The following is a 15,651-nucleotide window of genomic DNA, read 5'->3' on the forward strand; positions in this document are numbered from 1 at the left end:
CGAAAACTAGCTCCAATCACCACCGGAATCCACCGGAATAGACCGAACACCTTTGGGTGAACAGTACCCGCGATGAAAACCCCACCAGAAACACGAATTCAGATCTGGAAGCCCGCCCTCTATACTGAGAACGAAGGGAAATCCTTTGAAGGGGTAGAAGAAGAGAGTCCAAGGGACCTTGCTTCCGAAAACCAGCTCCAATCATCACCGGAATCAGTCGGAATCAGCCTCCCACCGTTGGGTGAACAGTACCCGCGAGGAACCAATAGAGAGCGTTTTCCAATTCGAGTGAACAGTACCAGCGAGATGGTGAGAAATGAAAAGTCCAACTTCATAGTTGTTTTTTTTTTTGTAAAGGTAAGAATATGTATTACTTTCCAAAACACCAAATACAACCTAAGCCAAGACCAACACCTGACCCCAATAGGACATAGAATGTCCAAATAGGGTCAAGAAAGGTCTAGCAAGAACTATACAACAAGCCGAAGGGCCAACTAAAAGACAAAGAACAAAGGGACCGAATTACAAGGACGTATGAGTCACTTCAAAGATTAAAATGGGAGGCCCCATTTCCTTTGGAAAATACGGTTCCTAGGAGTATCCTGAACCCTCCCCATGGAAATGGCTTTGTCCTTCACAACTTTAATAAGATGCTTGCGCATGCCCGGGATATAAACATTCTTATTCCTGAAGATAGCATCGTTCCGTTCAATCCAGATAATGTGTATGAGTGCTCCAAAAGAGAATCGGGAGAGGCAGTTAGCGAAGGAGGGACCTCCGCATACTTTCATCGCCTATGAGATATGATCTAGCCACGGACAGTTGCGCCAAGGGAGGTTGCATTTGGTAGCCCAAAAGGAAGCCAACCTATTCGTAGTGGGGCACTCGAAGAAAAGGTGATTGACCGAGTCCGGTCTAATACCGCAAAAGGCACACAAAGCAGTGTCAATCCTACGGTTTTGGAGGAGGAGAACCTGGGAAGGCAGCCGGTTGAGAGAGACTAACCACAAGAGAAAAGCATGTCGGGGTGCAATATGATGGTCCCAAATGAAGGAGTGCCAAGGGATTGGGTGACCTCTTCTTCTGATATGATTCCAAGCTGATGCAACCGAAAAGGAGTCCGAAGAATGTGAAGTCCAAATCAATTCGTCGGAAATATTATCTACGAAGATAGGTGGTGGCTCGGTCCAACTGAGGATAGTGTCTAGTACGGATGAGGGTTGCCAAGTGCAATCATAGAACTTCCGAACTGAAGTATCCCTAGGGATCCGCGACTGGTATATGTCAACATCACTAAAGATGAGATAGAGAGGTCCTCTGCTGTGCCAACAGTCAAACCACAGTGAAACGGAGTGACCATTGCCTATCTTCCACCGAAAGAGAGCTTGGGCTGAAGTGCGCAAGTCAAGGATCTTCTTCCAAGTCCAAGAACAAAATGTAGGCTTAGAAACCACCCAAAAATTAGATTTTAAGAAGGTTGAATGAATCCATTTGCACCACATGGATTCCTTATCAGAGAAAAGGAGCCATATATGTTTTAGAGTCATAGCTCTATTATATTCTTCAAGTCGCCGAATACCAAGGCCTCCTTCTTCTTTGGGTAGGCAAACATTATTCCATCCTACCTTTGCTCCCCCAAACCCGAGATCAGGACCCTTCCAGAGAAACTGTCTCAAGATGGTCTCTATACTATATAAAACAGATTTCAGGAGGGAGAAAATTGAAGCCCAGTACACCTGGATGGAATGCAGGACAGATTTGATGAGTTGAAGTCTCCCCGCAAATGATAGGAACCGTTGAGTCCAAGAGCGGGCCCTAGCCGTAATTGAGTCAATTAGGATCTTACAATCCTCTTTTCGAAGCCTGGAAGAGATGACGAGCACCCCTAGGTAACGAAAAGGGAGTGTGCCTAGTTGAAAGCCAAGGCATTGGAGCAATTGGCCACGCAGGGCTGTAGTCCCTCCCAAGAGGAATATGCTGCTTTTACTACTGTTCGGTCGTAGGCCAGACCAACTGGAGAAAAGATCAAGAGACTCCTTGATTATTTCAATGGACCTCAGGTGGGCTTCAGAAAAAAGAAGTACATCATCCGCAAAGAAGAGATGGGATATGCGGGTTTTTTTGCAGCGCCAAAACTAATGAAAGTCCGGAGAATTTGATTTTGACTGAAGAATGCCAGAGAGTATTTCCATAATCAGGATGAAGAGATACGGCGAAAGCGGATCCCCTTGCCGTATGCCTCGGCTACTAGGAAAGAACCCATGTAGTTCCCCATTAATAGAAACAGAGAATTTGGCTGTAGATACACAAGTCATAATCAGCTTGATGAAAAAGTCCGAAAATTTGAAGGCCTTGAGTGTCTTCTCAATGAAATTCCAGTCAACTGTGTCAAAGGCCTTTTGGAAGTCCACTTTGATGGCACATTTCGGACGGTAAGCCTCGTGGTGGAAGTCCACGAACAACTCTTGAGCGATCATGATGTTGTCACTAATTCTGCGACCTTTGACGAAAGCAGTTTGGGACGGGCTGATCAGGGCTGGTAGAATGTGTGCAATACGCCTCGCCAAGATTTTAGAAATGCATTTATAGAGTGTATTGCAACATGCAATCGGCCGGAAGTCGGACATGGTAGAGACATTAGGAGACTTCGGCACTAGAGTTAGAATGGTACTATTTAACTCCTTAAGCATGCTTCCAGTCTCAAAAAAATCTCTCACCGCCTTAAGGATAGAAGGCCCAATGATCTCCCAAGAGGATTTGAAGAAGTCAACATTATAGCCATCCGGTCCAGGGGCTTTGCCTCTAGCCAGCGAAAAAAGTGTAGCCTGGATTTCCCTATCAGAAACCGATTGTGCTAAGTAGTTCCTCTGATTTTCATTAAGGACCTGTCCAATGAACTCGCCTATCTCACTGACAGATGGCTGGGAAGAAGCAGAGTTTCCATTAAGTAACACCTGAAAGTGGGTAACAATGTGATTCCTGACCTCTGATGGGTCTGTTAATAGAACACCATCACTTGTGGACACTGAGAGAATACGATTCTGTAAGTGCCTTTTGTTGACGAAGTGATGGAAAAATTTAGTGTTGAGGTCCCCTTCTTTAATCCAGCGAATCCTGGATTTCTGTCAAAAAAAAAAGGATTCCTCTTGTAATCTTAGAGTAGAGAAGAAGCGTAGGTGCTCCACTTCACTATCAAGCAAGTTCTGGTCAAAAGGAGATAGCTCCAAGGCTGACTGAACAGCATAAAGATCAGCTCTGGCCTGTTCTGTCCTTGTAGATATAGCCGAGAAGGAACTTTTGTTCAACTGTTTCAACTTCGCTTTAAGGAATCTAAGTTTGGAACAGACAATGTACATAGGAGTGCCCCCCATTCAAGTATCCTATGCTTGAGCTACCAGCTCCAAGAATTTAGGATGGGAAGCCCAGAAGTTGAAGAACTTAAAAGGTTTCCTGGAACTTTGTGGCGATAAGATTTTAATCACCATGGGGGAGTGATCGGAAATACGTGGGACTAGGAAGGAAGCTTCCGAAAAGGAGAAATGCTGGGACCAAAGGTTGTTGATGAGGACCCAATCAATCTTACGGAGTTTCCTATTATTACCAGACGAGTAAGACCAAGTGAATCTGCAACCCACATATCGGAGGTCCTCAAGTCCAGCTTGGTTGAGGCAATCGCCGAATTCATCGAAGGCCGGAATCCACGGTGTTGTGCTACCCACTCTGTCCTGCGGATCTTTAATGGCATTGAAATCTCCAGCAACAATCCATGGTAAGTCACATGAAGAGAGCCGGATGAGGTCAGACCATAATGATCGCCGAAGTACAAAGGTGTGTTCCCCATAAACAACAGAGAGAAGACAGGATTTCCTCAAATTCAAAAGAGTAAGCTGCATATGAATCAATTGTCCAGAAGAGTGGATTAGAGTCATCTCTATCTCATTCGAGTCCCATCCGAACCAAATTCTGCCAAGGGGGGAGAAATCATAGTTGGAAATCCACCGCCAGCTATCATTTAAGCCTCTAGAGATCTCAGCAAAAAGGGAGGCTTTGGCTTTAGTTTCAACGATTCCAATACAAGAGAGCCGATTAGTCCTAATAAAGGTCCGGATTTCAGCTTGTCTAAGGGGTTCAACTAGACCCCTGATATTCCATATACCAAAAAACATAGTTAGATGCGCAAAAATTACCTATGAGAAGTCCTTGGTCTCCTCATCTTAGCTTTCTTCGAGGAAGAAGGACCAGAAGCTTTGGCGGGGGCATTTGTAACCTCTTCATTGGCACAAGAAGCCATGGCATGAGATCGAGTATTGGGAGGGGAGGCACAAACCGATTCAATCTCCCTTGATTCGTCTGGAGCATTGGGTCCATCCACTGCAGAACGAGAGGCAAAAGAATCTTCATTGGATGACCGGGAGATAGATGAAGAGTGCAGAATCTACTGGTCCAGAGGGCCTGCTGAACACGGGGCAGGGGGAGAGCTAGGTCCTGCCTCAGAAATGTTGATGATGGTCTGATCGTTTCCTACTGGGGCAGGTTCAGCAACAGAATCGACAACAGAAGGCAGGGGATCCTCTTCTCCCAAGTTACGAGCCGGTTGAAGAGTAGGAGTAGGTTACAGCTGGTTTGAGGGCATAACAGGAACAGAAGGCAGAATTTCCGCCTCCTCTGTAGTCGGGTCCAGCAGCGAACTTGCTGCAGGTTGGGAATGATTTGTATCCTTCCTTGCTGGGAGAGCTCCTCTTTTCCTACTGACTTGGATCCATCCTTCAGCTCCTTGAGTTCGAAGGTTAGTCTCAGGTCTGGCTTCAGCTTGAGGACGCAGAGTATTCTCCATTCTGGCTTCGGAATGGCCAGAAGCACAGTCAAATCCAGTTGAACCAGGTTTGTGTCCAAATAAGCCACAAGAAGAACACGCCAACGGTTTCCATTCATATTCAACATGGATCAAATTTACCTCACCATCCCATCGAATTTTGACAGTTTCCATCCATGGTTTATTGGCTTTTATTTCCACACAAACACGCGCATAGGAAATCCTAGTCATTTGTTCCGTTTGAGTATCCACATAGAGTGGCTTTCCAATGGCACTAGCGATCCTACCAATACCAGCCGGGGACCAAAGAGAAAAACGAATATCTCTTAGTCTAACCCATACCGGAAGAGAATCCATAGCACCCTTCTTGAGTTTCAGTTTTGGGTGCCATTGTTGGAGAACCATAGTGCTGCTAAAGATAGATATTGGACCCATACCAATTATCTTCCTGCGAAAGTCCGCATTCAGAACACGAAAGAAATAGAATCCATTTTCATGTAGTCTCACATCAACTATTTGCCCTCCCCATGTTTTTTTAAAGGCTTCCTCAGTAAGTTTAAAGGGGATTTTCTTCCCAATGTAATGGCCAATAATGCATTCCAGCCACAAAGGATTCTGATCAGCAGCAACTTCTGGAGTGATATCCACAATGACTTCACCATTCTCCTCTAAAGGAGGAACAAAGGCTAAGTCATAACCTTTAGACAGCACCCTAGCAACATTTGCCCACGTTCTAGGAGTAGGGGCATGGTTAATCTGGCCTTGAGGACGGGCAGACGTCTGTCCCACCTCAACTGTTTTCCTTACTGGATTTGCTCTAGACTCAGAGCGCATAGCACCCCCAGCATTGTGAATTCTACGAGAGCGGCTCCTATCCTTCGGGCGACCCCTACTCCGACTACGGCTAGAGTTACCCTTCAGGATAGGTCTATGACCAAAAGGACGTTCAGCCTCATGCAACACAGTAGAGGATTTTCCTTTGAGTTCAGCTGCTGTATTGTTCGCATCAGAACCAATAATCGCCTGATGGGTCTCAGCAACAGGGAGTGGTTCAGCCTCTAGAACAGGGGATGGGTTAGGCAATATGGTTTCTATAGTCTCCTCCATAGGAACAAGGCCACATCCACCTACCAGTCAACCCACCAGCACCATAGACTAGAACAGGATACGCATCTGCAAGTCCCCTAAAATAAATGCGACCTCAAAATCCCAATCTCCAATTCCAACCAGCAGGAAGACAACGAAGAGAGAGAACCTAATCCAGGAACTCAACCCAGCAGCAACCAGTCAACCCACCAGCAATAACGATCCAGAACAGGGGTTCGCACCAGAACAGGAAAGCCGCATCAGACGGTCCCCACAATTGATGTGAACACCAAGCACAAACACCAGTCCCAAAACAACTGGAGGGAAACGAAGGGTGAGTACCTATAGGGGATAACTACCTTCAGAGTAACAATCCAGAACCAACGTCTCAGTTCAGTCGAGTATCCCAGGCGAGGAAGACCTAAAACAAGCAACGATCAGATCCGATAGCCTAGCCTCTGTGCTGAACGAGGAGAAGAGCCCTTTGGAGGGGTGAGAGAGGAGCGTCCAAGGGACCTAGCCTCCAAAAATCAGCCCAAATGGCCGCCGAAATCAGCCAGAATCAACAGAGAATCACAGGGTGGACAATACCCGCGAGAAACTCAGGTGAGAGCATTCTGCCCGAGTGAAGAGTACCCGTGAGATTTGGTGGAAATGAAAAGTATCAACTTCATAGTTTTTTTTTTTTTTTTGGTAAAGGTAAGTGTATATATAACTTTTTCAAACACCAAATACAAGCTAAAGCTCAAACCAAGTCCTGACCCTATTAGGACATAACCTGTCCATATAGGGTCAAGAGAGGTCCAGCAAGGACTATACAAGAGACAACCCAGGGCCCCAAATGAACAAGAGGGAGGGGGGAGGAGGGTCACTCAACAAGGCTAACCAAAAGACCTACAAACAACAAACCAAGGTACAAGACAGAGAACTACAAAACCAAACTAAGAAAAGATGGTACGTGAGAGTTCCCAGCTCCTTTGAAGTCTTCTATTTCTAGGTGTATCAGCGATTTTCCCAGAAGATAAAGCTTTATCCTTCACCAGCTTGAGAATGTGCTTGCGTATTCCCGGAATGAAGATAGTCTTGTTCCTGAAGAGAGAGTTGTTCCGCTCAATCCATATGATATGGCATAGGGCACCAAAGGAAAACCTAGCAAGTCGGTGGGCAAAGGAAGTGCCTCCACAAACTTTGTTTGCCCATAAAATAAGCTCTGGCCACGGTCGGTTGCCCCATGGCAATTTGCATTTGGTTGCCCAAAAGGAGGCCAGCCTGCTGGTAGTGGAGCATTCAAAGAAGAGGTGATTGATGGAGTCCGGGGTAGTGTGACAGAAAGCACATAATCCAGATTCAATCCGGCGGTTTTGTATAAGAAAAACCTGGGTAGGAAGCCGATTTAATGACACAATCCATAATAGAAAGGAGTGCCGGGGGACGAAATGAGAGTCCCATATAAAGGTGTGCCAAGGGGCTGGATGGCCTTTCTTCCTTATATGATTCCAGGCCTAGGCTACCGAAAAGGATTCAGGCGGGTTAGGACTCCAGGTCAAGATGTCGGGAGTGTCATCTTCAAAGCTTGGAAGGACTTCCATCCAGTCCAAAATAGAGTGTAAGGTTGCTGATGGCTGCCAAGTAGAGTCGAAAAAATCCCGAACCGATATGTCCCGCGGTATCCGAGATTGGTATATATCCGAGTTATTGAATAGGAGGTAGAGGGGCCCTCTTGTGTGCCACCAGTCGAACTAAAAGGATATCGTCCGGCCATTGCCAATCTTCCACCGGAAAAGGGTCTGGGCGGAGACTCTCAAGTCAAGAATCTTCTTCCAAGCCCATGAGCAGAAGGTGGGTTTGGATACAACCCAAAAGTTTTTCTTCTTTAAAAAATTGGAATGTATCCATTTACACCACATTGATTCCTTATCCGTGAAAAGGATCCATATGTGCTTTAAAGTCATGGCTCTATTATATTCAGCAAGTTTTCGTATCCCAAGGCCGCCTTCTTCTTTTGGGAGACAAACGGCATTCCAAGATACCCTAGCTCCTCCCGTATCTAAGCCAGGACCTTTCTAAAGGAAACGTCGAAGTATAGCCTCAATGCTATTCAAGACCGATTTGGGAAGGGAGAATATCGTGGCCCAGTAGACTTAGATGGAATGCAAAACTGATTGGATAAGTTGTACTCGACCAACAAAAGATAGAAATCTTTGGGTCCAAGAACGGGCACGCGCCGTGATGGATTCAATCAAGGATTTGCAATCCTCTCTACGAAGCCTAGAAGAAATAATAGGTACCCCTAAATATCGAAAGGGTAGAGACCCTTGTTGAAATCCGATGCATTGTAGAAGATCCCGTTGGAGTTCAGGGTTTCCTCCCGAGAGGTACATATTGCTCTTATTGAGATTTGGTCTTAAGCCAGACCAGTTTGAGAACAAATCAAGGAATTCCTTTATAAGCTCTATCGATCTCATGTGCCCTTGTGAAAAAAGAAGGACATCATTTGCGAAAAACAAATGGGATATGCGAGGATTCTTGCATCGCCAATACCAATGGAAGTGTGGGTTGTCAGTTTTGGCCTTGAGAATAGCTGAGAAGGTTTCCATAGCTAGGATGAATATGTACGGCGATAGGGGATCGCCCTGTCGAAACCCTCGGTTACTAGCAAAATGGCCATGTAATTCTCCATTAATGGAGACCGAGAATTTAGCAGTTGAGATGCATGTCATAACCAGCTTGATGAAAAAAACTGGGAATTTGAAGGCTGTTAGTACCCTCTCAATAAAGTTCCAATCAATCATGTCAAAGGCTTTATGGAAATCCACCTTAATTGCACATTTAGGTAGATATGCTTCATGGTGAAAGTCCGCAAAAAGTTCTTGTGCAACCATGATGTTGTCACTGATTCTGCGGCCTTTGACAAAAGCTGTTTGGGAAGAGCCAATCAGCGTCGGTATAACCTTTGCAATGCGCCTAGTAAGAATTTTTTATATGCATTTATATAAGGTGTTGCAGCATGCTATTGGTCGGAAGTCGCTCATGGCCGAAGCATTAGAGGATTTCGGCACCAACGTTAAAATGGTGTTGTTAATCTCTTTAAGCATTCGACCGGTCTCAAAGAAGTCCTTTACAGCCTTCAGAATAGATGGGCCAGTGATCCCCCAAGTGTGTTTGAAGAACTCAACATTATAACCATCGGGGTCAGGAGCTTTGTCCTTAGCAAGTGAAAAGAGATTGGATTGAATTTCCTCCTCAGTGATCGGGTGAGATATGATGGTCCTCTGGTTATCATCTAAGACTTGTCCAAGAAGAACCTCCAACTCTGAAACAGAAGGTTGGACCGGTGCTGAACCGCCATTTAATAAACTCTGAAAGTGGCACACAATATGGCTGCTGACTTCCTGAGGTTCGGTGATTAGCATACCGTCCTCTGTTGAGACAGTTAGGATTCTATTGTGGAGTCTCCTTTTGTTGACAAAGTGGTGAAAATATTTGGTGTTCATGTCTCCTTCCTTGAGCCAACGGATTCTAGACTTCTGTCTAAAGAAAGATTCTTCTTGGGATCTCAAGTCAGAGAAGGATCGCAAGAGTGTAACTTCGCTTGCATTTAGGCTTTGATCAAAAGGATTTGTCTCCAAGGCTGTTTGAACAGTATAAAGATTCAATCTAGCCTGCTCTGTCCTGTTGGAAATGTCTGAGAAGGAAGACCTGTTCATAAGTTTCAATTTTGCTTTGAGAGCCTTAAGCTTACAGCAAACTATATACATAGGAGTGCCAGTGAAGTGGGTATCCCAAACTTGGGTAACTATCTCCATGAAGGCTGGATGAGAAGTCCAGAAGTTAAAAAACTTGAAAGGCTTGTTAGAGGAACTGGGTTGCACAATCTTAATCACCATTGGGGAGTGATCAAATATTCCAGGTGGAAGAAAGTTTGCTTCAGAGAAGGAGAATTGTTGAAGCCAATAGTCATTGATAAGCACCCGATCGATCTTACGCATTTTCCGATTAGCCCCTGAAGAATGCGTCCATGTGTATCGACATCCTATATATCGAAGGTCCTCAAGTCCGGCCTGGTTGAGACAATCCCCAAACTCTTCAAAGACTGGAATCCACGGGGTTGTACTTCCCAGTCTATCCTGTGGGTCCTTGATAGCATTAAAATCCCCAGCAACAAGCCAAGGTAGGTCACAGGAAGAGAGTCGAATGAGGTCAGCCCACAGCGGACGCCGATGAACAAAAGTATGCTCCCCGTATACAATAGAGAGCAAACAGGATTTGTGCAAATTTAGAAGCTTGAGTTGCACATGAATAAGTTGATCAGAAGTATAAAGCAAGCTCATCTCCAGCACATTCGGGTCCCAGCCAAACCAGATTCGGCCTAGAGGAGAGAAATCATAGTTGGAGACCCATCTCCAACTGTTGCATAAGCCCCTGGAATTATCAGCAAAAAATGGGGCTTTGACTTTAGTCTCTATAATACCAATGCAAGAGAGCCGATTATTCCTTATAAGGGTACGGATTTCAGCTCGACGGAGGGGATCTACTAGTCCCCTAATGTTCCATATACCAAAAAACATAGGAGAGGAAGGAAGATTATCTTCGAGATTTCCTTGACCTCCTCCTCTTGTCTTTCTTCTTCGAGGAGGATGAGCCAGGAATCATACTAGGGCGGCTCACGCTAGAAACAGGTCCCAAGGAGGTTTTGGAGGGATCCTCCACAGTATAGGATGCCAAAGTTCGGGAACGTGTGTTTGGGGGAGATATAACAGCAGTTCCCTCCACCAAATGCTCTTCAGAGTCGCTGATTTCCCCCTCCGCATGAGAGCTTGAAGAAACTTCGGAGGACGTATGAGAGTTAATACCAAGGTCCTCAAGTTGCTGATGAAGGCGTCCTTGAGGCCCAAGGACAGCAGAGTGAAGTGTTCCTGTATTAGGTTCTTCGGGGAAGTTCATATCAGAACTAAGTGACTCATGACCATGAGAGGGGTGCAGACCAGGAGCCAGAAGTTCCACCCCCCCCCCTGAGTTGAAATCCAGGGGAAGGTCAGGTGCAGTTCTGGACACACCAGCATCGGCTGTGTTTGGAAAGGCTATATCAGTGCTTGAAGGACCGGGTGCAGATTTTAGGGCGTGAGCAGAAGGGAGAGAATTCTCTCCCCTTGTATTCTCCTCAAGTACTCGATCAGTTGCAGGTCTGGTCTCAATGACAGAAAGCGAAGGGTCCTCTACGCCCAAGTGACGATCCAAATGGGTTTGTTGCCGTTGTTCTGTGGCTATAACAGGAGGAGCATTACCTTTTTTCCTTCTAACCATAGTCCATTCGCCTGATGCTTGAGGCCGAGAGGTGGGCTGAGCTGAAGATTCAGGCTGCTGAGGAGCACAATCAAATCCTTTGGTTCCCAGTTTGTGGCCGAAAATACCACATGAAGAGCAAACAAGAGGTTTCCATTCGTATTCAACATTAATAGAGTTTACTTCACCTTCCCACCTGAACTTGACAGTGTCCACACGAGGATTTGTGGCTTTAATCTCTATACATACACGGGCAAAAGAAATTCTGGCCAGTTGTTGAGTTTGCGTATCCACATAAAGTGGTTTGAATAATGGCACTGGCTATACGCCCAATGCCCGTCGGAGACCATAGGGAAAAGGGAATATCCCTAAGCCTAACCCAAACTGGGATAGAGTCCAGCTTACCCTTCTTGAGTATCATTTTCGGATGCCATTGTTGGAGCATTAAGGTGCAGCTGAAGATGGATATAGGACCCATATCTAAGATCTTCCTGCGAAAATCGACATTAGGTACTTGGAAGAAGTACAACCCATTCTCATGTAGTTTTATGTCGACAACTTGATCACCCCAGGACTTTTTTATTGCCTCTTCAGTCAGCTTGAACGGGAGTTTCTTACCAATGAAATGACCGACGATGCATTCCAGCCACCTTGGACTCTGTTCAGCAGCTACCTCAGGTGTTATGTCAACAATGATCTCACCATTTTCCATCATAGGTGGAACATAAGTTAGGTTATAGCCTTTAGAAAGGACCTTGGCAACGTTTGCCCAAGATCTGGTCATCTGTGCAGGAGGGTGACTAGTAGAGTTATGTCTCTCCTTGTTGACATGGCCTGCTGCATTTTTTCTGAGATCAGAACCACCAGGAGGACTAGCAATGTGGGCATGTCTAGGGGAGGTAGGTCGACTTTTAGATCGACCTCTGCTGCGACTACGCCTAGCATTGCTTTTCGGGAAGATGCTGGTACCAGACGGGGGGCCAGAACTGGTGAAAGCTACTGATTTTCCTCTAGGTTCAGCTGTCTTAGAGGAACCAGCAATACCATGTATAGGCTTAGGTAACGCAGCACCACTCACCGTCTGCTGTGTCTCAGCAACAGGGGAAGGGTCAGCGTCCAAAGCCAGCGGAGACGCAGACGTTTGAAGAGTTGCCTCCATATGGACAATTTTACAAGCACCTACCAGTCAAAGTCGACAGCTCCGGAGGAAGGGATAGTATACACATCAGTAGGTTCTCCAATTAATGCTACGACTTATCACACCCACTCAGCAGAAATACAGAGAACCTATCCAGGGACCCAACCAAACTCCAGACAGCCCGCCAGCAACGACAGTTCCAGAACAGGGAGACACTTCAGACTTAATATACATAGACTCTAGTACAGAGCGAGTACCAGACCACAACATCAACTCCAACACAGCAGAGGGGAGACCAGGAGAGCTCGAAAACTAGGTTTAAAACCAGCAGGAAACCAAACCTGAACCCAGGGCTCAGTTCAGTCGAGCTTCTCACACGAAGGAAACCAACCCCAGCGACGATCAGATCTGGAAGTCCAACTTTTGTGCTGGACGAGGAGAGACGTCCTTCGAAGGGGTAGAAGAGGGGCGTCCAGGCGACCTATCCTCCAAAAATCAGCCTTAGAGGCCGCCGGAATCAACCGGAACCAGCGAAGGACGATCAGATGAACAGTATCCACGGGAACCCGGCAAAGAGCATTTTCATGCTCGAGTGAACAGTACCCGCGAATTTAGTGAAATGAAAAAGTTATCAACTTCATAGTTATTCGTCTTTCATAAATCCAAGAATTTCACCTCTGTCTATGAAATATAAATGCCCTTGACTGTCCTTGTTAATCATTACTCTGATCCCGAAGGTCAACACAATAGGATCGGAATCCAATGATGTTATCACATGCTAATGTAAACAAAGCGTAGGCTGGCTTTGAGCAGTCTAATTTCTTCAAAGTAACAGCACTAGAAGCATGACCCGACCAATTAAGGCTAGGAGCGTATCGCCGGTAGAAGGGATGAACCAATCGATATACACCGTGAGGTGGACCGGTCGACCCAACCCAAGGTCCAACTACGAGCTTTTTAACTATAACAACTTAAATATACGCTATTGGAGCTGGAATTATGGTGGCTGCTGGCACCAGACTTGCCCTCAAATGGATCCTTATTAAGGGATCCAAATTGCACCAGTAACTGGTATTGTTGCTGGGAAGAATAGCAGAGATGAGAATTCTTTGGCCCCCCAAGAATCAAAAGGGACAATGCCCAGGCGTAGCCGGAGCAAAGGTGCTATATCACCCAAGTTAACCCAGGTGGGTTCCAAACAACCAACAACCCAACGATCCTGGGCAGCTATGGCTAGGTCCGCTGAACAGGGTTACAAGTTGTCTTATATCCACCCTACATTGATTGGGGGCAAACTGATAGTTAATATCTTGGACGAGATTCTTGCGAGCTCCAATCCAAAATGGAAGGAATGTCTCGTTGGTTATTATGTAGGCAAAAAGCTTCCCTTCCAAATGACAGAGAATGCCTTCAAAAATGTGTGGGGAGCCCATGTAGTAGAAGTGTTGGCCAACGAGGATGGTTTTTACTTTTTGCACATCCCGGATGAAGCTATCCGGAGGAAAATTGTGCATGGTGGCCCAATCACCATTTCCAGGGTTCCCATGATTTTACAGCATTAGCACCCGACCCTAAAGTTGCAGAAAAATCAGCACCAGTCCTTACCTATCTGGGTAAAATTGAGAGAATTACCCTATGCATTGTGGTCAGCAGCGGGTATTAGTGCGGTTGTGAGTGCCATAGGAAAACCGTTGCATGTTGACATACATACTGAAAAATTGAGAATGATCTCATACGCTCGGGTTTGTATTGAGATTAAGGCAAACCAACCTCTGCTAGACATTGTTGAAATCTTTCTTAATGAGGAGAAATGGTCTATAGCTGTTGAGTATGAATGGCGACCGAGATCATGCTTGGTATGTGGATCTTTTGGACATAGTTGTCCCCCTACCTCAGTGGCCCCTCCTGCCGCTCCTGTGGTCGATCCAGATGCCCAGGGACTCGCGACGACTGTTCAGGAAACCCCTCTCAGATCGGATGGGGAATGGGAGATAATCCGTAAGAAAAAAGGTGCAGTAAAGGCAAGTTCCTCTAATCCTGTGCCAGCCTCCGCATTGAGCTCTTATAATGCTACACCCAAAGTTGGGTGGGCAAAGGACCAGCCCTTCCTGCCTATCCTTGAAGCAAGATCTCCAGTTTCTTCTAGAGAATCTTCTGACTCTGAAGACTCTAATACTGAGTTAGCCAGTAATATTGGCAGTGATCCTGAGGATGATCCTCCTATCCTTACCCCTTCAACCTCAAATACGATAACTGAATCCATCCAAGCTGGTGTTATGGTGCTGGGGACTCCTGATTCTCCTCCTCCTATCCCCACGATGGTTATTCCCAGTCCAGACAACAGTCCCAATCCTACCCCAACAACCATCCCGAAACCAAAGAAATGGATGGGGAAGAAAAGGCGGTAGTCCCTCCCTATCAGGTATTATGTTTTTTGGCGTATGGAATATTAGGGGTCTCATGGACCCCATTAAACAGGCTGAAATAAAATCTCTTGTGAGATCCAATTTCCTTTCTTGTATTGGCATTATCGAGACGAAGGTCGTTCCGTCTCTTTTTGATAACATCTCTAATAGGCTACTACCGGGTTGGAAATGGACATCCAATTATACCTCATCCCCTCGGGGAAGGATTTGGTTGGGGTGGAAACCTCAAGATGTGGAGTTGGAAGTTTTATCGGTTTCATCTCAGGTTATACATGGACAACTCCGAATATTGGCTTTGAACAAACACTGTTATTTGTCGGTTGTTTATGGAGAACACACTTTTGTATCTAGGCGGTCCTTATGGACGGATCTTATACACTCAAGTACTCGATTTTCCTCTCATCCTTGGATTGTTGCGGGTGATTTCAATGCAATCCGCTTCCACTCGGATAGGATTGGCAGCTTTAATGCGTGGATTCCCACCTTTGATGAATTCAGCTTTTGCCTAGACCAAGCTGGTCTTGATGTTCTCAGATATACTGGGTTTAGGTTCACATGGTCGACCTCCTCAGGCAAACAGAGGAAAATTGATCGTGTACTAATCAACGAGCAATGAGCTAGAGAGTTCTCATTCTCTGAGGCTAGTTTCTTGGCCCCTGGTGTCTCCGATCATACCCCACTGATCATCAGGATTGTGCCTCCCAACTCTTCAAGGAAGCCATTCAAATTCTTTAACTATTGGATGACCCATCCCTCTTATTCAGTGATGGTCACACGGATTTGGGAATCCCGGATTTCTGGTTCCCACATGTTTGCCCTCTGCCAGAAACTTAAGCTCCTTAAAAGGAGCCTTAAACAATTGAACAAGGAAGCTTTCTCTGATTTATCTTCCCGCACTACCTCAG

Source organism: Syzygium oleosum, unplaced genomic scaffold (assembly GCF_021117445.2).
Source record: "Syzygium oleosum isolate NSW1041296 unplaced genomic scaffold, Sole_v2.1 Sole_v2.36, whole genome shotgun sequence".
Taxonomy (NCBI): domain Eukaryota; kingdom Viridiplantae; phylum Streptophyta; class Magnoliopsida; order Myrtales; family Myrtaceae; genus Syzygium; species Syzygium oleosum.